Source organism: Xenopus laevis, chromosome 1L (assembly GCF_017654675.1).
Source record: "Xenopus laevis strain J_2021 chromosome 1L, Xenopus_laevis_v10.1, whole genome shotgun sequence".
NCBI classification, from domain to species: Eukaryota; Metazoa; Chordata; class Amphibia; order Anura; family Pipidae; genus Xenopus; species Xenopus laevis.
This window is the reverse complement of record NC_054371.1, coordinates 29,214,779-29,239,273: the sequence shown is the minus strand read 5'-3', so window position 1 is coordinate 29,239,273 and position 24,495 is coordinate 29,214,779. Positions and strand designations below refer to the sequence as shown.

Below are 24,495 nucleotides of genomic sequence, written 5' to 3'. Positions count from 1 at the left end.
AAATTAATGAGAGCCTAGACATGTTCTAGGGTGAATTCCTAGGTGACCAGTTAGTGATTAAACTCTATAAATTAAAGTAGATATGTGGCTTAAATAAACAGAGCTGTTCTGCATAAAGGACAACTAAAGCTTAACTAAAGAAGTAGCTAGAAATGTTTTACATTATGTTTTGTGCTTCTGTACCAGCCCAAGGCAACCACAGCCCTGTGTTTCCAAAGATGCCCCAGTAGCTCCCCATCTTCTTTTCTGCTGATTCACTGCACATGCTCTGTGCTGCTGTCACTCACTGAGCTTAGGGACCCACTCACAATATACAGTACACATAAAATAGAAATGTCACAATATAAGGCTGATTAGTAATTAATACAGATACTTACTACATGGCAGCACAGAAACCAGTGCAATTAGCATCAGAATTTAATAATTAGTGGTGCTTGCGAAGCAAAGCATCACTACTGTTATCTTGCAAACTTATTTTTATTCTTCTTCCGTATGAAAGTTTGGCGCGTAACTAGTCCCGCACCGTTTGTCCTAGACCCATGAATGAGGTGTCAAATCGTGCGGCTTAATCGGGAATGGGGTGGTATGACTTTTCTAAGGGGTGGGTGGTTAATTGCCCCTTGCGGGGGCAATTAACCACCCCGAAAAGTCCCATAGATTAACATTGAGGCCAACTTTTGACGGATTCTAGCGTAGAGAGGGAATCTTGTAGAAACGTTAAATTTACCACATTTGAAGAGGTTTGCGACCTGTGTCAGATGATACCCCACACGAGGGTATAAGTTTTACCCCCGGGGCAGGAGAGGTCCCCAAATTTGCCCCATTGACTTATAATGGGGAATTTATCGAATAATTAGTTTGTCGCAGACCCATGAATGAGGTGTCAAACCGTTCAGCTTATTTGGGAATGGGGTGTTGTGACTTTTCTGTCCTATTTTGGGGACCCAAAAAAGTGAGCGGAGCCGCAAACAACCAATCAGATTTTCCCTATTGACTTCAATGAGAAAATGTAAACAGCTGTAATTCTCACAGTAATAAAGCCAGAGCTCCCAAACTTGGCACCGTGGGTCACTGGGTGACTGCAGCCAAAATTTACAAAAAGTGGGCGGAGTCTACAACAGCCAATCAAATTTCAGCCATTCAATTAAATAGGAAAATTTTAAACTGCTGCCGCTCTTAGACGGTTAATGGCAGCCTCCTCAAAGTTGGCACAGTTGGTCACTGGGGGACTGGGATTAAAATTAAGAAAAGTGGGTGGAGCCAAAACCAACCAATCAGATTTCTTTGATTGGTTTTAATGGGAAAAATTAAGAAGGCTGCCATTCTCTCAGTATTGATGTCAGGGACCTTGAATATCACAAATGTGGTCGCTGGGGGTTTCCACTTCAAGTTTAGAAAAAGTGGGCGGAGCCACCAACAACCAATCAAATTTCATTAATTGATTTTCAATAGAAAAAAATAGAAATGCTGCCATTTTTACACATTAAATGACAGCATTCCCAAACTTTGGTATGTTAGTCACTGAGTGACTGTGGTTCACAATTAGGAAAAAAAGGGGCTGGGCAACAACAGCCAATCAGATTTGGGCCTGAGTTTTGCCACGGCAAGCACCACTCACATTTTCTTCAGGAAATGTACCTCTCTAGTTAGCCCTGTAGCATCAGCTTATATTACAGACCAACCTCATTTTCTGCTGGATAATTAGTGACGAGCCCTAAGCTTAGCTTCTCAACAGCTGCTCAGAGCCCACTGAGCATGTGAGTGTCACAGACACTTTCCAAGATGGTGACCCCCTGTGACAAGTTTGAAGTCCTGGATCATTGCTGCTATTGACAAGCTGAAACTTTAGGCTGGTGTAATAAGTTCAGTATATAAAAAATGGCATTTTTAGCCATACATTTTTAGGCTTTAGTTTTCTTTTAAATACCAAATGCAGTCTCACAACAAACATATGGGTTACCTCAGACTGGAAACTGGCTCAGATATTATGGAGGCCAAGAGATCATGTTATTGAGAAGACGATCCTTCCATTTAAGGAAATGGCAGCAGTGCATTAAAAAAAAAAAAGTCAGTTCTTGAAATAACCATTATCATGTTAAAGAAACGAAAATAAAATTTGAGGGTTTCGCTGTGCCAAGCAACACTTACATCACAGTCAGATCATTCTGATTTCTTAGAGATATATTGCCTTCCAGACAGAAATATGGTATAGCATTACTTTACACGTCTATACACCGCAATTTGTTTCCCCTTGAATTGGTGGAACAGTATGGGTTTAGGTTATTTTGTTATTTAATACTATAGTAATACTTCAGGCTGGAAGTAATACTTCCAGCCTGACTAAAAAAGGAGACATCCAATTTGCCATTGCACAACTGTAACCCAAGCAGTTTATTTTAATATGTATCGTTCAGTGTTGTGTCTCTATTTGCAATAGGCTGGGCCCCTAAAGTAACGGGGCCATGGGGAGGGTTGGCTGGTATAGCAGAAGATAGTATTACTAAAACTATAATTAATCGGCGGCCCTTTAGTTGTTGTTGAAGTACAACTCTCTGCACTAAAAGCTGTGCTGGAATTAAGTATAGGCAGAAGAGGCATGTGTTTTAAGGTGCAAGTTTGGGCGGGATGGTTGCACCAAGGGGAAACAAGAGGGGAGGCAATTGAGGCCGTGTGAGAGGTGGGTGGGTGGTGTGGATTGAGCAGGCTGATGTTGTCTTGCCAATCAAGTGTGTGTGTGGAGGAGGGGGGGATGCATGCAGACTGAGTTTGGATCACCTTCAGGTGGAGGGTGGAATGGCAGGGCTTTTGGGTGTAACTACTACTCAGGGTTGCCAGGTTGGTGGTTTTCCAGCCAACTTGGGCTAGTAATTTAAAGCTCAGGTGGGTTTTGAAAGTACAAACTAGCCAAGGTACGGATTTGGGCTACTTTTTGGGCCTTTGGCTGGTTTGTACTGGTTTGTAACCAGCCAAAGTTTTTTCTTGCCCTAAACCAAAAAAGGTTTCGGGGGCGTACCAAAACGTTGTAACCTTTTTTGGCTTGACATTAAACACGGGTAGTAACCCTTAAGCAGAATACGTGTGCTGGAGTACTTCGTTTTGCTCTGTACCCCAGTCACCCGTCCCTCTTAAGCATTCACACATTTTCCGGTGTCTTTCCTTAATTTCACCAAAATGTCTAGAGGTTGTCCTGTTTCCCCAATTTGTCCATCATTTGTCACTCTATTTTCACTACACTATGAAAGTCATACATACACATACAGCCAGTCTAAATGGAGTCAGAATAAGAGCTAATTATGATTCTGGGTCTTGATATTGCCCTCCTTGTGCCCAACCATGCTACTTGTTTGTCATACTCAATTATTTGTAAATTCCTTGCACATGGAACATGAATATTTCCCCAATGTAGTTACTCTCTATTTTCTTGTAAAGTCTTCTTAAAATAACCAGTTGGCGTCTTGCCCATCTCAGTCCGTCCCTGTGATTGGTCGGGTAACTAGATCTCTGAGTGGCCGAGGACTGATACCACTCCCCTTTCCTACAGTGTGCCAGAGATATAGATTCCATCAAGTGCACAGGACAGTGCTAGAAGGCAGATAATGTGTGATAGGCTGACTTGCAGCGCCAACCAAACATGACTTTTCTACCTCTGTGTATTCGTTCATATAAGTGGGAGTTGCAATATCACCTATTAATTGTACTGAAACAGCCATAAAAAGCTACATATCAGTCACCATTAAAGAAGTAATTTTATGACAATATATTAGAAAAAATGTGGTTGGTACAGACTGACGTATTACATCATGCAGATACCATAAATATATGGTATATACTGTATGTCTATAGCAATACAAACTATCTCAATAATATTGCTTTATACTTTCTGTTCATCCATAAAACTTCCCTAATGGTACTGGCTACTCTCTGGTGCCTGTTACAGCTGCTTTGGGGCCCTTACACATGTTATACATGTTACAGTCATCATCATCTACAGTTCTATATAACTGAGACACCTGTGTTTGTGTCTTAGAACCAAAACTGACGTTTTTGTTTGCCATCTCACTCCAAGTGTCATGTAAATGTTTTCTTGTCTGTGTTGCTTTAACAAAAAGTATACATGATACCCAAGACAACGAAACTTGTCTTGATCCAGTGCAGTTGTCCCTAATGAGCAGAACTGAGCCAAGAGTTGAACAATACCATTTCCCTTCTCTTAAAGGGGTTGTTCACATTTGATCAAACTTTTAGTATGATGTAGAGAGTGATATTCTGAGACAATTTGCAATTGACTTTCATTTTTTATTATTTGTAGTTTTTGAGCTAAGCAGCTTTTTATTCAGCAGCGATTCAGTTTGCAATTTCAGCCATATGGTTGCTAGGGCCCAAATTACCCTAGCAACCCTGCATTGATTTGAATAAGAGACTGGCATATGAATAGTAAGAGGTCTGAATAGAAAGATGAGTAATAAAAAATAGCAATAATAATAAATATGTATGTTTGTTTTTTTTAGATGGGGTCAGAAGGAGAAGACAAATAATTAAAAAAATTATAAAAAATAAATAAATAATGAAGGCCATTTGAAATGTGGCTTAGAATTAGCCATTCTATAAAATAATAAAAGTTAACTCAAATGTGAACCACCTATTTAAAATAATAAGAATTTTAACAAACTGCTTAGGAGAGTGTAGATAGGACCCCCTACTGATACCCCGGTGTTAGTGTAAAGTACAGACGTAGATTTTTCTAAACTTGCAATTCTCTCAATGTGTTCTTGAATCTGAAATATCTCAGGGAATTCCCAGATAAGCCCCTAGGTTTCTGTGTGTACTGTATATTTAAAACTTTGTTCTGTGCTTTCTCCTTTCCATGCCCATCATATATAACTAAGAATTGCTAATATAATTACAGGGCAGGGGTGTGCAACTGGCTTCTGGATGTGGCTGAACTACAACTGCCAGCGTTTCACTGACATGGAATCATGGGAGGTGTAGTTCAGCAAATCTGGAATCCTCAATAGAAATAGGCTATATTTTTATTATAGAAACATGATCTTACCTTATCGTGGGATTGTGTCATGAGATGTACCATGTAAGATCCTGTCTCCAGACTGTCCCATAAGTTCCAGTAGGCAAAGAGAAGACTTAAATAAAGGGAGGTCTAAAAACGCTTTAAATCCTGTGAACTATTGCAGCAGAAAGCCCTTCTCATGGTCAGAGCAAATGTGGAGTGAAACATGCAGAGGATGGAGCTTCCCTTCAGCTCAAATCCCCACTCCTTCTCCCTGACACTTGCCAAGTTCCTCAGCCTCAAGCAACTGCAGCTCATTAGAATTAGTCTCTGTCACTGAAAGAGCCTCAGGCTCTGGTTATGGGGGTGAGACTTCCAAAAAATCTCTTGCTTCTCTTCATCTGCAGCCCATTTATCTTGTTCTGCTCTGATACCTCAGCTTCCAGCCCCACATAACACTGTGCAGGGATGGGTTGTAGCTTTGCACCTCATTTTACCAAAGCTTATTGACAGCTGGGGGAGATTCAAGGGGAGAATCTGAACTGGATTTGTCCTCCTCGGCTAATATTTTAATGGATTGCGCCACAAAGATGATCCTTTTGTCCCAAAAACAATCAGGGGTCCTTTGGTCTTCTACATTCCTGGGACCATGGGAGGCAGAACAATAGGGATAAACCCCTTCTTCCAGTTCCATTTCCCTTGTACAGATCCGGATAATGATCATGTTCAAATACAACTGTGTGAACTAATTATAATTACAATAATAATAGGATCTGTAATTGTATGGTGTCTACCTGATGAAGGGGCATGTCCCCCAGACAAATGTGCAGTTTTCCATGATAAAACACAGGGGTTATTACCGCTGTTCAGTTGTTTTCTTTGGACTTCTTATGGGCTTCATTTTAGTAGCGGGCACCAGATCAAGCAACAGAGAGAAGTCTGACAGTGACTGTGAAATTTCTAGGGACCCCCCAGAAGCCACAAGGTCTATTTTCCCTATTGTTGCACCCAGGGCTGTGAAGTCAGTACATAAATCCTTCAACTCTGACTTCGACTCCTCAGTGTATTGTACCTCCGACTCTGACTCCTCCCTCTAACTTGCCATTCATTAACCAAATCAGGCAGAATGGATCAACCAAATCTGGACATAACTGTTCTAGATTGGAGCCTTTATGTGGGACTAAGGGTATACATTGTCTCTGTACTAGCTGTTTCCCAATCAACAGTGCTGCTGTACTCATTTTGGGTTCTGAGAAGCACTTGTGAATGAGGGGGGATGTTTTGCAGCAGTGACAGAGGGAGGTTGGATGGGTTGGATGGATGTGGTTGGTGGTGGGATGCAGTTGGCCATTGCAGTCAGGTCCTCTAGTGACTGATTAAGGCAGCAGACTTTTAAAGGGCATGTAAAGGCAAAAAATAAAATCCCATTTTTACTTTCTGTAATGAAAAGGAAACCTATCTCCAAAATACTTTAATTAAAAAATGTGTACCGTCTTTATAAGAAACCTGACTGTATGCAGTGAAATTCTCCCTTCATTTACTGCTGTGGATAGGAATTGTCAGACGGTCCCCAACTGCTGAGCAGGGAAACAATCATACTTATGAACAGCAGGGGGAGCCCCCGCCTTACTTCCCAGCCATGCAGAACTCAAGCAGCTTTGTTTATGACGATCCCTAAGCAGCCCAGACCACACTGAGCATGTGCACAGTCTTAGTCTTGCAAAGATGTATAACAAAGTTACAAGATGGTGACCCCCTGTAGCCAACTTTGTCCTTTAAATACATTAGGAGCATATTTTTCAAAGATGGAATCTAGTTAACCAGAGGGGAACTTCCCAGCTCTCTTGTATGGCATATTAGAGGCATACTTATAAAGGGGTAAATATAGAGTTCACCACTTTTCTCCAGAGGGGAAACACCCAAGCTCACTATTCATTTGTGTATGTTGGGCATATTTATCGACGGGTGAAAACAGAGTTGGCTATATGCTCACTCGTTGATAAATATTCCCTTAAATAAGCTGTAGAAGTGAATAGAGACCTGGGGAATATTCCCCTGGTGAACAGTAGTAAGCTCTATGTTCATCTTTTGATAATTATGTCCCATAGTGCTAACAATTTAATACAAGTTCTGGAGCTTGTTCTCAACTTTGATCAAATAAATTGGTCAAATATTTGGAGTCAGGATCAAATGCGTAAAGGCTAACGGGCTGCCAGTTAGAAATCTTCCAGTGAAGGGACCCGGCTGTGTCGCAAAAAATATGCAATTTGTATTCCTTATTAAGTTACGTTAAAACTTACTTATTTATGTAACTTCCGCAAAAACGTTCTTGACTGGTCTATAAACGTGCTTATTTATGCAGATGTTTACAGAACTTGCGCATCAAGCGAAGTGTAGAGAATTGTGGCAGGAGCAAATTCCACTGACCCCCAAAGAACTGAATGACTTATAAGCACATTAATCATTTTAACTATTTCTTTTACCTAATTATTATAGTACCAACATATATATTATTAATATTGGGATCTATTTACAGAGTTATATGAAAGAGAACTTTTCAGCAGTGGAATGACTAGTTAGCGGGCCCCACAGCAATATGATTGGGCCACTGCACATAAGTAATTTATGTAATATGTGCAAAAATTTTGTAAAGAAACTTACATATGAAGCAATGACAAGGCAGAACAGCGTGACAGGGGCAGGTAGGTTTAAACTTAGGGCAAACTTTGCTGAACCCAAATGAATTGAATGACTATGTATTGAGCAATGGCTGCAGAGACCAGGGGCAGGTGTATCATTATAACTTAGGGCCAATTCCACAGACTTCCAAATAAGTAATTGACTTTTTAGCAAATTAATTCATGTAACACTTTATATGAGCTACTTATTACAGAGTAGCATAATCTTTGTCTATCATATTTATATGCAAATCTCCTACATGAACTTTTCAGCAGGGGAATGACTGCTTATTGGGCCCTACATCAAAATCATTGGGCCCCTAACAATTGGGAACAAGCCATGAACATATATTGCAGCTGCTTATCAATCCAACTGGGCCCCATATAGTTCCTGGGCCCTCCATCAGTTGCAGGGCCTGTTTCCTATATAGTTATACCTCTGCTTTTTAGTAAAATTATTGATGAGTTTCTATCATAGAAGTTGTGGTTGACAAAAATACATGAAGCAAGTTCAATCTTTTGTGCAAGCAAAACCTACCTGATTGATAGTCAATCATTTGAGTAGCACACACAAAGGGCATAGCCAAAAATGTTGGTACTGTGCACTAGGGATGCACCGAATCCACTTTTTTGGATTCGGCCGAACCCCCGAATCCTTCGTGAAAGATTCGGCCGAATACCGAACCGAATCCGAACCCTAATTTGCATATGCAAATTAGGGGTGGTAAGGGGAAAACATTTTTTACTTCCTTGTTTTCTGACAAAAAGTCATGCAATTTCCCTCCCGCCCCTAATTTGCATATGCAAATTAGGATTCGGGTTTGGTTCGGCTGGGCAGAAGGATTCGGCCGAATCCGAATCCTGCTGAAAAAGGCCGAATCCTGGCCGAATCCCGAACCGAATCCTGGATTCAGTGCATCCCTACTGTGCACTTGTGTTCATGGGGGACCCCATATAAAGCTTGCACAGGGCCCCAAAGATTCTGGTGGTGCCCCTGATTGCCAGTAATAATAATATGCAAACTAGGAAATTTACAAACATTCCTTCTGCTCCACAACAGTCTTGATGTAACTACAGAACAGAGAGTGTGTGATTTATGGCTCACTTGAGATTATATAACTTTGTAATAAATTCCTAATTTACAGACTGAAAACAAACCAATGCCTGTGTAACATCACTTTCCAGAGTGAAAAGCACGGGATGGCAGTAGAACAGCATTAGGAACAGCTAAAAAGAGAGAACATTCTTTTTTAGGGAATTCATGGAATCTGTCCTTTTCCGGAATTTTACTTTTTTTACTTTAAAAATATGTTTGATTTGTTATTGAGTGAGAGAGGAGCCACGGGTGAACGAGGGTTCAGGTGGCGAAGTGTGTTTGGCTAAATTTGTTGCTTGGGATTATGGGTAATAAAATGGCTGCTGGGTTTATTTATGATAATGGGTTACTGATACATCCATGACAATGTTATGAAACAGAAGAATTTACCATTGTGAGTTGCTTTGGAACAAACCTGCTTACTAGGGCCTCTGCACACACGCCATCTGTTAATGATCATAAGGTTTGTAGTCTGCTGTTTGTTGTGTACTGCTGGCCACCCTTTTAGCGCAAGCAGCTGATGCCAGGACTGAAAATCCTGATCCCTGATGACCTCTTTGAGCATTTTTGGGTGGTCCTCAGAATCGATCCAATGGCAATATTGCCAGATTGCCACAAGACAATTCTACATGGACTGAGAAGGTTTGGCCAATCCAGAAGAAAGAAATGGAATAAGACACTCTCTGTGTGTGTCCAGCTTAGGTTTGGAGGCAGTGCAAGCTTTAATGCCTGGTTACATTATTACACGGTTCTAAAGCAATTCTGCCATGTAAACATCTGCAGCAAGTCATCTGGATTGTAACTTGGCTATTGCCTACCCCTAAATACTTCTTCAACTATGGTTTAGCCAGTGCAACTGAATAATCACCAGCTTCATTGCTCTTCTGCCACATGGCAATCATCATTGCAGGTCAATCTAAAGTGAACAGTTACGCAGACCAGTGATGACAGATTGTATTGTACTATAAACAGGAGAAAAAGAACCCCAATTGCCTCCCACTCGTACAGCAGTTACTCAAATGTTAAACTACCTATAACGTATTTTGTGATTGCTGAAGGCAATCACTAACCAATAAAATTAATGATGTGCTTGGTTTAAACAAATTAAGATTACATTAAAGTGCAAGTGCTATAAGAATATATTCAATTGATTATACTTTAACTTGATGGTTAATAAATACTTGATACAATTAATACTCCACACAAATTAATAGCCTTATGATACAGTGTATTGTCAAATACCTTATGTTTTCACCCACAATCAATCCGACCAGGGAATTAATTAGAATAAGGATACTAAAGTGCTTTAAGTGCTGATTAGACTATTATAAGATGGCAATTACCATAAATTCATAATTGCTTCCAAATTAATTGATTATAAAGTGCTAGACAGTGCCAAGTAATTAATAAATAGATAATAAATAGTGTAGTTGATATAAGGAGGACCACAATTAATGGGATAAATAATTGTTAAAAACACACAGAATGCTCAGGTTAAAAAGGTTTTAAGCAAGAAATGGAAAATTGCAGAGGGTGGAGTTGTCCCAAAAACTGCTACCTAAATTGTTTTCTATCCCTGGGACACCACAAAGATAAGGAGGCAGAGTATCCGGGACTTGTGGTCTTGTTTGTTAATCTAAATCCTATTCTGTGGAGAAGCTAAGTGAGCCTAAAAAACCACAAATCCACGGGCTCTTGTGAGCTTTAGCAGCAGAGAAAAGAGAGATACCCGAGCACTAGGTAGAAGTAGATTTCTTTCCCACCCCTTCTATTCCGTTTCCCAAAGACCGAAATTATTCTAAAATTGTAAGTTAAAAGGATTCCAAACGGGGGCGTTTGGAATCCTTTTAACTTACAATTTTAGAATGGGAGGCAATTGGGGTTCTACCTAGTGCGCGGGCGTTTGGAATCCTTTTAACTTACAATTTTAGAATAATTTCGGTCAACAGAGGAAGAGGCTGAAGCAGGCAGCAGTCTACAGACAATGAGGCTATAGCAGACAGCAGTCTACAGAGGAAGAGGCAGAAGCAGGCTGCAGTCTACAGAGGAAGAGGCAGAAGCAGGCAGCAGTCTACAGAGGATGAGGCTAAAGCAGGCAGCAGTCTACAGAGGATGAGGCTGTAGCAGACAGCAGTCTACAGAGGAAGAGGAAAAGCAGGCAGCAATCTACAGAGGATGAGGCTGAAGCAGGCAGCAGTCTACAGAGGATGAGGCTATAGCAGGCAGCAGTCTACAGAAGATGAGTCTGTAGCAGGCAGCAGTTTCGGAGGATGAGGCTATAGCAGGCAGCAGTCTGCAGAGGCTGATTCTATAGTAGGTAGCAGTCTACAGAGGAAGAGGCTGAAGCAGGCAGCAGTCTACAGATGATGAGGCAATAGCAGACAGCAGTCTACAGAGGAAGAGGCAGAAGCAGGCAGCAGTCTACAGAGGATGAGGCTGAAGCAGGCTGCAGTCTACAGAGGAAGAGGCAGAAGCAGGCAGCAGTCTAAAGAGGATGAGGCTGAAGCAGGCAGCAGTCTACAGAGGATGAGGCTGTAGCAGACAGCAGTCTACAGAGGAAGAGGAGAAGCAGGCAGCAATCTACAGAGGATGAGGCTGAAGCAGGCAGCAGTCTACAGATGATGAGGCAATAGCAGACAGCAGTCTACAGAGGAAGAGGCAGAAGCAGGCAGCAGTCTACAGAGGATGAGGCTGAAGCAGGCTGCAGTCTACAGAGGAAGAGGCAGAAGCAGGCAGCAGTCTACAGAGGATGAGGCTGAAGCAGGCAGCAGTCTACAGATGATGAGGCAATAGCAGACAGCAGTCTACAGAGGAAGAGGCAGAAGCAGGCAGCAGTCTACAGAGGATGAGGCTGAAGCAGGCTGCAGTCTACAGATGATGAGGCAATAGCAGACAGCAGTCTACAGAGGAAGAGGCAGAAGCAGGCAGCAGTCTACAGAGGATGAGGCTGAAGCAGGCTGCAGTCTACAGAGGAAGAGGCAGAAGCAGGCAGCAGTCTACAGAGGATGAGGCTGAAGCAGGCAGCAGTCTACAGAGGATGAGGCTGTAGCAGACAGCAGTCTACAGAGGAAGAGGAGAAGCAGGCAGCAATCTACAGAGGATGAGGCTGAAGCAGGCAGCAGTCTACAGAGGATGAGGCTATAGCAGACAGCAGTCTACAGAAGATGAGGCTGTAGCAGGCAGCAGTTTCGGAGGATGAGGCTATAGCAGGCAGCAGTCTGCAGAGGCTGATTCTATAGTAGGTAGCAGTCTACAGAGGAAGAGGCTGAAGCAGGCAGCAGTCTACAGAGGATGAGGCTGAAGCAGGCAGCAGTCTACAGAGGATTAGACTGTAGCAGGCTGTAGCAGGCAGCAGTCTTCAGAGGAAGAGGCAGAAGCAGGCAGCAGTCTACAGAGGATGAGGCTGAAGCAGGCAGCAGTATACAGAGGAAGAGGCAGAAGCAGGCAGCAGAGTACAAAGGATGAGGCTGAAGCAGAAAGCAGTCTACAGAGGAAGAGGCTGAAGCAAGGAGCAGTCTACAGAGGATGAGGCTGAAGCAGGCAGCAGTGTACAGGGGATGAGGAGCAAGCATTCGATAACGGTTAGTACAGAGGAATATGGAATTGGGTATCAGGAACACAATAGCATGCCATGTAAACGCCAGCCACACAAGAAGCTCTAGCAAGAGTTCAACACACTAGAGATACACCTATGCCCACAAAACTCTAAAACCCCTGTAAACATGTCATGCCAGATATGTAGGTAGCTTCCCTATGTACTATCTTACCTATATCACACTTCATCTTTCACAGATCATTCCAAGGTCTTCACATTGCAGATCTCACTAATTGCCTTTTATCATTTTGTGTCATCAGCCAACACAGAGACTGTAATTAGCATTGCTATATAACATGCCATGGGAAAAAAAACGACAACGCAGGACAGAAACTCCGGAGGACAGGTGGAATCAAGAATTGCTTGACCTCCTGCTGCCCTTGCGTCTCATAAATGAGGGGAGGATGCCTTAGTTTGGTGGTGCCTGGAGCCTGAAGGCCAGCTAGGGGGTGGTTTGAGGACAATGTCTACTTGCTGTTCTAGATGTAGCTAAATGTCCAGCTTGTAGATCAGTAGGGATGTAGCGAACGTCGGAAAAAAAGTTCGCGAACATATTCGCGAACTTGCGCAAAAACGCGAGCGGTTCGCGAACGGTTCGCGAACCCCATAGACTTCAATGGGAAGGCGAACTTTAACATCTAGAAAAGACATTTCTGGCCAGAAAAATGATTTTAAAGTTGTTTAAAGGGTGCAACGACCTGGACAGTGGCATGCCAGAGGGGGATCAAGGGCAAAAATGTATCTGAAAAATCTGCCTGTGTGTGCTTGGAAGAGATAGTGTAGGGGGAGAGCTGTTAGTGATTTCAGGGACAGATGATAGTAAGTTTGCTGGCTAGTAATCTGCTTGATACTGCTCTGTATTGGAGGGACAGAAGTCTGCAGGGATTTGAGGGACATTTTAGCTTAGGTAGCTTTGCTGGCTAGTAATCTACTGTTCTCTTTAAACAACTGCCATACGTTGACCTTGTAGGCATTGTTTGCCCAGTTTTTTTGGACGCAGCCACTGAAGCACAGTTGCCATAAAAAATATGCCATATAAATGCTGAAAATAGTAATTTTTCGCCATACGTTGACCTTGTAGACATTGTTTGCCCAGTTTTTTTGGTTGCAGCCACTGAAGCACAGTTGCCAGAAAAAATATGCCATATAAATGCTGAAGATAGTCATTTTTTGCCATACGTTGACCTTGTAGGCATTGTTTGCCCAGTTTTTTTGGTCGCAGCCACTGAAGCACAGTTGCCAGAAAAAATATGCCATATAAATGCTGAAAATAGTAATTTTTTGCCATATACGTTGAGTCAACGTATGGCAAAAAATGACTATTTTCAGCATTTATATGGCATATTTTTTCTGGCCTCTGTGCTTCAGTGGCTGCGGCCAAAAAAACTGGGCAAACAATGCCTACAAGGTCAACGTATACACTACTACAGCGGTGGATACGGATTACGTAAAATATATGAATGCTGCTTGAAAAAAGTGACTCCGGTGTTTTTTCTGGAGACGGTAATATTATGGATATTTAGACAGAATGGGAACAAGGTCACACAGCTCGATGGCGGGTTGAAGAAAACAGTGTGCAAATAATGCCTACAGGGCAAATAATGCCTAAAAGGTCAACTTATACACTACTACAGCGGTAGTAAAATAAAAAAAAGTAAAATAAAAAAAAATGAATATTAAAAAAAAAAAATTAAAGTTGGTGCTGCTGAACTACTAGGAGCAGCAGATTAGCACACCAGTCCCACTCCCCAACACTGCTAGACTAATAGCACTGGGCTCTTATAGTAGTAGTAGTAGTAGTAGTAGTAAAACAACAAAAAAATAAATAAAAGCAGTCCTTACAAGGACTACTGTTATTGCAGCAGTCAGCAGATGAGATCAGAAGCAGGACAGCTGCCCACTGCAGCTACATACAGAGCACTGCAGTAGAAGGTAGATTACTAGCCAGCAAAGCTACCTAAGCTTAAATGTCCCTCAAACCCCTGCAGACTTCTGTCCCTCCAATAACAGAGCAGTATCAAAACGATTACTAGCCAGCAAACTTTCAACTGTCCCTGAAATCACTAACAGGCAGCAGCTCTCTCCCTACACTATCTCTTCAGCACACACAGGCAGAGTGAAAAAACGCTGCAGGGCTTCGGTTTTTATAGGGAAGGGGAGTGGTCCAGGGGAGAGCTTCCTGATTGGCTGCCATGTACCTGCTGGTCTGGGGTGAGAGGGCAAAAAAAAGCGCCAACAATGGCGAACCCAAAATGGCGAACGTCGCGCGACGTTCGCGAACTTCCGGCGAGCGCGAACACCCGATGTTCGCGCGAACAAGTTCGCCGGCGAACAGTTCGCGACATCTCTATAGATCAGTTGCTCTGATATTTGGGGTGTCCTAGATATTCTTGGAACTGAGTAACTTCTATTTTCCTCATCTATAACTTTGTTATGAGCTAAGGGGGGCCCTGTTAAATATGTTGGATCTCCAAACTGACTTGAACAGTAAATGTCTGGCCCTGGATGTACCTCTGGTTGAACACAAAGGTGTGGTTCCCACATGCGGAAAGCTTAGATGTGACTGGTTCTGCATGGCTTTGGGAGACGCACGTCTGTGTAGTCTGGGTCTGGCTACAGCCATTTCCATAATGATCCGCTCTAGGCACCACATGAAGCCGGCCCTCAGTCCAAATCAAGTGATTTCATGTAGATCTCATTCATTTAAACAAGATACTGGGCCAGCTGAATAGAGTTAAAAGCCGCAGAGTGTTTTGCAATACTTATTTTCTTATTTGGATTAACATTCTATTTTCCAAGATATTTTCCAGAGGCGCGCTCCCTTCCTTGAGCCAAGCTGTACTCTCCATCAAATGCTTTCTGAATATAAGTGCAAACTTCACTGAAGGGCAACGCCATCCAAAAAACTGTTTCTTTTTTTTTTTTTTTTTGCATAAGGAAATGAAATGTCATCATTATAAGCAGCTTTCCAATATACGTTAAATAACAGTGGGTTTTAAAGTTATTTGTAAAGTTATTTGTAAATGTAACTGCTATTTGGCTGTTTCTGTTCTCTGTTACTCAGTAGCAGCACATAAAATGCTTTGTGTTTCTTTGCCCTTTAACATCATTTTGTTTAATACTGATTTTATCTTCCCAGCTGAGGAAATAAATATCCTGTTTACTTTTGCTTCTTCTGGGAAACAGACCGATGCCTTATAGAAGACTAGGATGCTTATCTCGGCTATAAAAATAAACATAAAAAAAGATAATGGTCATTTTAAAAAAAGCTGGAGATGTGAAGAAAAAAATCAATAAATTAAAAATCCGAGGGATGTAGCCAAGGAGAAAGCAGGACCTGCAATTGCCAGAAGTGCTAATGTCTGACCAGCAGCTTCAATACATGTTTAGAAAAAAATGTTTATTCCCAAAAAATTAGGGATGCGCTGAATCCAGGATTCGGTTCATGATTCGGCAGGATTCGGTGGGGAGGGAAATCACGTGACTTTTTGTCACAAAACAAGGAAGTAAAATATGTTTTCCCCTTCCCAACCCTAATTTGCATGTGCAAATTACAATTAGGATTCGGTTCGGAATTCGGTCAAATTGATTGCAAAGGATTCGGGGTTCGGCATTGTTCATACAGATTGTGCTTTCTGCTCTGCAGTGGGTGGAGCAACCAGTGATTGGTTTATCTTCCTATCACTCCAAGTTCTTAAAGAAACATTCATTCTTTTGACACTCTGCAGAGCTGAAAGCACACTCATGTTATGTCAGAGAACAGCAGTGAGCCAAGGGTATTATTATTATTATTATTATAACATAAATCCACTAGTATCATTCGTTTAGTTTCAGTTTAACATACATGCACATTAGCTCACATAACAAAAACACATTCATGTATCTGTGAAAATATAGGAAGGTGGTATATATGTGACGTTATTGAAGAATTATTTGATCACTGCTGCCATCTAGTGGATATTTTGAGTGATACTTCAGAGACCATAAAAAAAAAAATAAAGATATTGTTATGCAGGCCTGCATTGTAATTCAGTTAATTCATCAGTTAACCCCATAGATATTTACTTTTTATGTTCTATTGGTGCCTTTTGCTTTTTATGTGGCTTTGTCCCCTCTGTGATAGTTACAAATAAAAGGGAGGTAGACAGCACAGCGTAATATGTTGGCTTTCTAGAAATTCATGTTATTATTAATAATAACAATAAGCATAACATGGGCACCTGTCCTAAAATGGCAGCAGATAGACAGCAGCAACATATAGATTCCCTTCCTTGACTGGTGCCTTGCAAGGTGTAATTCTCACATTATACAGGTTCCTAGGGAGGCATAACCAGGAACTTGGAGGTAATCATCTATAAGACGAATAAAATGAATAACACAATCCATTCCACCTCTCAGTATTTTAAAATGAGGACACAACCCAGATCTGCCCCAGGCATGATAATTCTTGACCTGACCAGCCTGAAATTTCTGCAGCATTTCCTCCATTTTTGGGTCCATGATTCAGGACAGTCCTGCTGAAATTAGGCCCATTCAGGGTCAGACTGGGATGTCTGGGGACCACTGGGGCTGACTTTAAGGGTCTAGCTCCCACCCCCTGCGTGCTCCCCACAGTGTGCCCCCATACGTCCTACCTCCCTTTCTACTTATGATCAGATAGAGGGGACTGTCTGGCTGGGGAGAGGGGATGTCCCAGGTGGGGAGAAGGAACGGTGCGAGTGCAGGAGCGAGTCTGGGTGGGGAGAGGAGGCGGTGCGGACACAGGAGCGGGCCCGAATGTGGGGAGTGGAGCAGGACTGGAGCAGCAGGGTCCATGAAGGAAGGGGACCACTGGTTTTTTACCTGGTGTCCTGCTGTGACCATTAGAAGGCACTGGCCAAGAATACTGGCCAAATGGATGGTCTGAGCCAGGTGTGGTCTGAGGTTGAAAATATAATCTTGCATTTCAGGTAAACAGAGGCCCAAACAGTCCCTCACCAACCCAATAAATAGTTACTGTCCACAGAAGCCTCTCTGGCATTTGCCAGAACCCACAGATTGCCAGTCTGGGCCTGGTCTGAGCTAACCTATAAAACTGATATTGGATAATTAAGAGTCTTACCCCTTCCCCACCAACATTACCCCCTATTTAGCTCTTTTCTTGTGGTATCTATACGATTATACTCTAATATATTTACTGGGCACCCAGCACCTACAAACCATATCAGTAGTAACGGGAAATGCTGCTCAGTAGCTCCACCTAATGGGTACCAAGGGATACAACTCACCACAAGAAATTCCCACTAGGAATAAAAATGCTAGCACACCTGTATAACTACCACAATGAAATGGTCAACGAGGGCTCTTCCTAGTGCACAGTTTTTGTTAAAATATAATGTTGAATGTTCAGGCTTTGCATGGCAAGTACAGAACATATTATCAGCGCATCAGTGAGTAGGATCTGAATACAAAACCTGGTTGTTACTGAGATAAAGCAAGACTGAAAGATGGAATGTGGAGCCGCAGATTCACTTAAATGGTTCTTTGTCTTTTATCTCGTTGGCAAGTGATAGAGCTGGCAAGCAGGCTGGTATTGTAAGCCAGGCGGAATGAAGCAGCAAGTCAAAAGCTAAACAAAAAAAAAACGAAAAAGAGAAACCTGATGAAAGAATATTTTCCACCCAGACTGCTTTACTGATTGAATGATGAAAAACACAATGTGCAATTAACTGATATTGCATCAATTTACTCTAAAAGGACTTGTAGCTTTTCCAAGAACAGGAGGTAAATGGTTCTCTGAAACAGAATTTATTATATCTGATATCACACAGCTCTCTCGGAAATGCCATAACATTCATATCTATATTTTCTATTCTCTCCATTTTTCAGCAGTGATTAAAGCGACAATATACCCAGCGAGCACAATAAGTACGGCTGAAGCTCTTTTTTGTCTGTTTTAATCACAAAAGATTTATTTTTTTGGTTATTTCTTGAGCTAAACAGGGAAACTGAAGCTCCTCCATGGTTGGTCTTTGCAAGGTTGATCATTGGATTCTCAGTGCATAGATAATCCCCCCCGCAAAATAGATTCCTGCTTATCTGTAAGCCACAACAGTCACAACAATGGGTGACTGGAGGAAGGTAGTTTATACAGAGCTCACTGTCTCTTGTTATACTCAGCTGATCAATGCTAAATTAATAAGTATTAAAGAAAAAATAAGTAATTAAATTTAAAGAACTTTAAAGGGTTAGTTCACCTTTAAATTAGCTTTCATTATGATACAGACATTGAAATTCTAAGACAATTTACAATTGCCCTAGATGTTTTGTAGCTTTTCTTTTTTTTCTTTTTTGTCCAGCAGCTCTTTAGTTTGGTATTTCAGCAGCAATCTGGTTGCTATGGTCTAATTTACCCTAGAAAACAGGCAGTGGTTTGAATAAGAGACTAGAATATGAATAGGAGGGGGCCTGAATAGGAACATAAATAATAAAGACTAACAATAACAATAAAATGGTAACTTTACAGAGCAATACTTTTTTGGCTGCAGAGTCAGTGACTCCCATTTAAGAGTTTGAAAGAGGCAGAAAACTATAAGAAATATATAATGAAGACCAATTGCAAAATTTCTAGGAAAGAGGCATTATATAACATACTAAAAAATAGCTGAAAGGAGAACCACCCCTTTAACAAGAGAGGAGCCCATAGGGGAGATGTCAGCAGTATTTAAGGTTATATTGCAGGGTAGTAGTACAGGTATGGGATCTGTTATCTGGATACCCGTTATCCAGAAAGTTCCAAATTACATAAAGGCCATGTCTCATAGACTCTATTTTATCCAAATAATACATTTTTTTTAAAATGATTTCCCTTTTCTCTGTAATATAAAAACAGTACTATGTACTCCTAACTACAATATAAATAATCCTCATTGGAAGCAAAACCAGCCTATTGGGTTTATTTAATGTTTACATGGTTTTCTAGTAGACTTAAGGTTTGATGGTCCAAATTACGGAAGGATCTGTTATTCAGAAACCCCCAGGTCCCAAGCATTCTGCATAACAGGTCCCATACCTTTACAGTTGTCCCCAATCACTTCTCCAAAACGTCCACATTCACGTCAGCAAAAATAGGACTGGAGTTAGTTCTGACCTCATTGAGGTCCTCAACAAATACAAAGGAGAATTATTTTTGTGCAAGAACTCACTGATATTTTATTACCAGGCAACATTTTATTACTGATTTTCCATTGTTCCATTGACAACTATTTTAAAATCCCTTTGACTACATTGATACTTTTTGGTGTTAGAGTTTACGTCAATACATTATGGGGTCAATTTATCACTCTGTGTAAAAAGCAGAGTGAAGCATTACTGGTGATGATGCTTATAGCAACCAGTCAGATCTCTGCTTTTGTTTTCTAACTGTTGAAATCTAATTGCTGATTGGTTGCTCTGGGCAACATCACTGGTAATGCTTCACTCCACTCTTTACACAGCGTGATAAATAGGCCCCTAAAAGTAGCACCTGTAATCTTTGCTTCTGAACCAAACGGTGGGAATAAAAGTTGAAGTCCCCAGTGAGCGACAAGCCATTTAGGTAATGTAATGCCGTGTACATTGCGAGTGAAATTAATCCGTTTCTCTAACCTACTTTGCATTTGGCAAGATTATGTATCAGCCGCTGTGGCTGCAAATGCAAATTCAGACCTAATACAATTTATTTGAAGACAATGATAAAGCGACATCTTTCATATTTTTGCTCATTAAATCATCCCTGGATTATATATATTTTCTGCCCCTCTCCTAGAGTTGGTAATACAAACTGTCAGAATGTATTTCTCAATTAAGCAGATGCCTCTGAAGTCATTTGTGGAGCAATTAGTTTATTATTCCTCATCCAGAGACACATTTAGTGCAGGAACATTCCACATGGATGTGTCAGTCTATTTCCCAGTGCTGGAGGGGCTGGTTTGCTCACATTTATTAGCAGGTTGCCAAACAGAACTCTGACCTATCAAAATCTTTGACACTATTTCTTAAGGCAACACTTACCTGTAAACATATTCTTTAATTAAATGCCAAACACCTTCTCTTTTCCACCAGTTCCTGTTTCCTATCATTTTGAATGGGTGGTAGAAATCAGAGATATAGGGCTAGCGGCAACAGCAGCCTAGATTTTGCTCTCCAATCTATGGAGTGGTGGTTGGTGCAGGAGAGTTTTTTTTGGAAGCAGATCTCAGTAAGATGATTAAGCCCTAAGGCAGGGGTCCCCAACCCCCAAGAGTTGGGGAGCAACAAAAGCCTGAAAAATTCCCTGGGGAAGCCAAATATAGACTGTGATTGGCTATTTGTTAGCCCTTATGTGGACTGGCAGACTACAAGAGACTCTGTTTGGCAGTGCACCTGGTTTTTATGCAACTAAAACTTGCCTCCAAGCCTGGAATTCAAAAATAAGCACCTGCTTTGAGACCACTGGGAGCAACAACCAAGGGGTTGGACCACTGTCCTAAGGTAAAGTAACCAAGGCCTTGGTGAAGTCAAGTATAATGGACCTGACGAATGATGTGAAGATAGTGACTGTTATGAGACACTCTAGGAGTGTTAGCCATTGTGAACTAGAGCAGCTTTATGCTCCACCAAGTAGGCTTATGGGATTGTTAAAGGGGTTGTTCACCTTTAAATGAACTTGTAGTATGATGTAGAGAGTAATATTCTGAGACAAGTTGCAACTGTCTTTCATTCTTTATTGTTTTTGAGTTATTTAGCAGCTCTCCAGTTTGCAATTTCAGCAACCTGGTTGCTATGGTCCCAATTCCCCTAGCAACCATGCAATGATTTGAATAAGAGACTGGAATACGAATAGGAGGCCTGACTAGAAAGATAGGTAATAAAAAAAAGTAGCAATAATAATAAATGTGTAGCCTTACAGAGCATTTGTTTTTAAATGAGGTCAGTGACCCCTATTTGAAAGCTGGAAAGAGTAAGAAGAAGAATGCAAATAATTAAAAAACTATAAAAAAAGGAGGCCAGTTTAGAATTAACCATTCTATAACATAGTAAAAATTAATTGAAATATACTATATTATATATATAGAATATACAGTAAATGTCACACAATAAGGCTGATTAGTAATTAATACAGATAATTACTACATGGCAGCACAGAAACCAGTGCAATTAGTATCAGAATTTAATAATTAGCAAACCTGTAGCATCAGTTTATATTACAGGGGAAGCTCATTTTCTGCTGGATAATTAGTGACGAGCCCTAAGCTTAGCTTCTCAACAGCTGCTCAGAGCCCACTGAGCATGTGAGTGTCACAGACACTTTCCAAGATGGAGACCCCCTGTGACAAGTTTGAAGTCCTGGATCATTGCTGCTATTGACAAGCTGAAACTTTAGGCTGGTGCAATAAGTTCAGTATATAAAATATGCCATTTTTTAGCCACATTTATTTTTAGTGTTAAGTTCTCCTTTATTTAATCTCAAATTTCTAGAGCTTTTAAAAAAAAATAGGAAAACCACGAATTTTTAGAGATACCTGGAAAAAAACTAAATTCAATTGTTAGAAAATGGGCCCCTAAAATTAATCCCTTGTAGTACCCAGTAAGGAATTCTGTATACTGGAAGCAGACACTTGTGGTGGGATGATGTGATATTGTGTCATGTGTAGAAATGTGTAAAATCTTTTGTGTGTATAGGAATTACTCTTCTGCTCAGTAAATCTTGTGGTAAAGAACCACTGTCACCCAAGATTTTAAACAAATTTTGTAGGTCAGATTTGATCTGATCTTGCTGTGCAACATGACCCAACAGGATCCTACGAAATCTAATCCCTATAGCTAGAATGTAAAATCGGATCAAATAAATCGGATGGTATAGTTTATCATGTATCTGCATCTGACAGTCAATGTATTTCAATGGGAAATAAAGGCGCTAGGCACCATCAGATTTAATTTCAAATCACGTTGGATGGAAAATTTTCCATGTAGTTTACACAGATTTAGACATTTCCTTAAAGAGGAACTCCACACAAACATAACTTAAGCTTTGTGAAAAGTAAACATAATTTCAAGCAACATTGCAATATACAACAATTAATAAATGTGCAGACTTTTCATGATTTTTAATGGTTGTGAACAATTCCCTAAGCCTAGCCCCCTGCTCTCCTGCTGATCTGTCTGACTACTTTGCTGAGCTGACTGACTACTGTTACTTTGTATCAACAGTCATCTGTCCTCAGCCTGCATCCTCCAAACCCCACAATTCCCTGCACACGTGATTTCAAGGAAAGGAACATCCCAGTGCAATGCATTGTGGGTTATGTAGTTCCTGCATGCTGTCTGTAAGCTGTGGAGAAGTTGTTACAATTTGTAACATCAGTGTTTAGTCCCTCCTTCCCTGCCAGGATTTCAAATGATGCAGAGAGAGAAGAACTGTTAAACAGCTGGAATTCAGCATAGAAAATGGCATTTATTCATACTTTTTGAAGAAACTGGTAACTGTGATGTGTATATTAGGGATTTCAGTGTTATGTGGGTCTCTTTATCACAATTTGGTTTGGAAGCCGGAGTTCCCCTTTAAATACTTCAATGAGGGCCCAACTCAGGTGAAGAGTCGAATGTAGCAGTGCTCTAACCTTGAGAGCCCTTGAGAGCAGAGACTATCTATAGTGCTACATATATTGAAATGGATTATTCACCTTCCAAATGTCCCATCCAGAACCAAGTGAACCAAAAAAGGTCATTGGAAGGTGAACAACCCCTTTAATGAAAGTAACCCAGCAAACTTTGAATCATGTAGTGAAACTGTGGTGAAAATTTGCGCGCATAAAAATTGTTGTGCATCTAAATTTTCCATTGACTAATGCATTTGGACAAAATAGGCGCGTGCATAAAATTGTCACGGGCACCGAAATTGATGTTTGTAAAAATTATTTTGAAGCCCATTGACTTCGATGCATCTCACAAATTTTTCGGCTAAGCAAAACTAATTATATCCAAATAATCCAAATTTTAAAATATTATTTCCTTTTTCTCTGTAATAATAAAACAGTAGCTTGTTATTGATCCAAACTAAGATATAATTAATCCATATTGGAAGCAAAACCAGCCTATTGGGTTTATTTAATGTTTAAATGATTTTCTAGTAGACAAGCTATGAAGATCCAAATTACCGAAAGATCCCTTATCTGGAAAACCCCAGCATCTGAGCATTCTCAACGCCAGATTTAGTGGGCGGGCGCCCCCCGGCCGCGTGGTCCTTGCGCCCGCCTTCATACCCCCCTCTGGTGCGAGCACCCATGGGCACCTGCACCGAAGAGCTGGGGAGCTAGGCTCCCCGGTAAGCGGTGGGCAGCATACCGCCCCTATTATTCTGCGACCCTAGGCCCGGGCCTATGTGAGCTCGCCACAAATCCGCGCCGGAGAATTCTGGATAACAGGTCCCATACCTGTATCACTGTATTTAAAGGGCATGTAAAGTCTAAAATGGAATAAGGCTAGAAATGCTGTATTTTGTATACTAAATATAAACATGAACTTTCAGCACCACCAGCCTAATCAAACAAATAATTTATGCTTTCAAAGTTGGCTACAGGGGGTCACCATCTTGTAACTTTGTTAAACATCTTTGCAAGACTAAGACTGTGCACATGCTCAGTGTGGTCTGGGCTGCTTAGGGATCGTCATAAACAAAGCTGCTTGAGTTCTGCATGGCTGGGAAGTAAGGCGGGGGCTCCCCCTGCTGTTCATGAGTATGATTGTTTCCCTGCTCAGCAGTTAGGGACCGTCTGACAATTCCTATCCACAGCAGTAAATGAAGGGAGAATTTCACTGCATACAGTCAGGTTTCTTATAAAAACGGTACACATTTTTTAATTAAAGTATATTGGAGATAGGTTTCTTTTTCATTAAAGAAAGTAAAAATGGGATTTTATTTTTTTGCCTTTACATGCCCTTTAAGGGGGGTTCTCTGCCCTTCAGTCTGGAGAGAAAAGACCCACTGCAGTTTTTCACAGTGCAGGGCACAACTACACTTAGTAAATGAACCACATTCTGTTCATGGGTGCTCCGACAAAATGATTATTAAGTCCTATTAGTTCTCCTCCAAATGGAAAAAAATGAAAGATATATTTATATA

At 41.1% G+C, this 24,495-nt stretch overlaps 1 protein-coding gene across 1 annotated transcript in view; it reads right to left on the bottom strand.

Annotated features, from left to right (window-relative positions):
* The window catches only part of LOC108696370 (complement C1q tumor necrosis factor-related protein 7), a 38,557-nt gene extending 32,888 nt beyond the window's left edge, over positions 1-5,669 (bottom strand). Inside the window, exon 1 of the mRNA XM_018225677.2 lies at positions 5,054-5,669. The gene's annotated coding sequence lies outside the window, so the exon portion shown is untranslated. The remainder of the gene's footprint in view (positions 1-5,053) is intronic.
* Between the last annotated feature and the right edge of the window lie 18,826 nt (positions 5,670-24,495).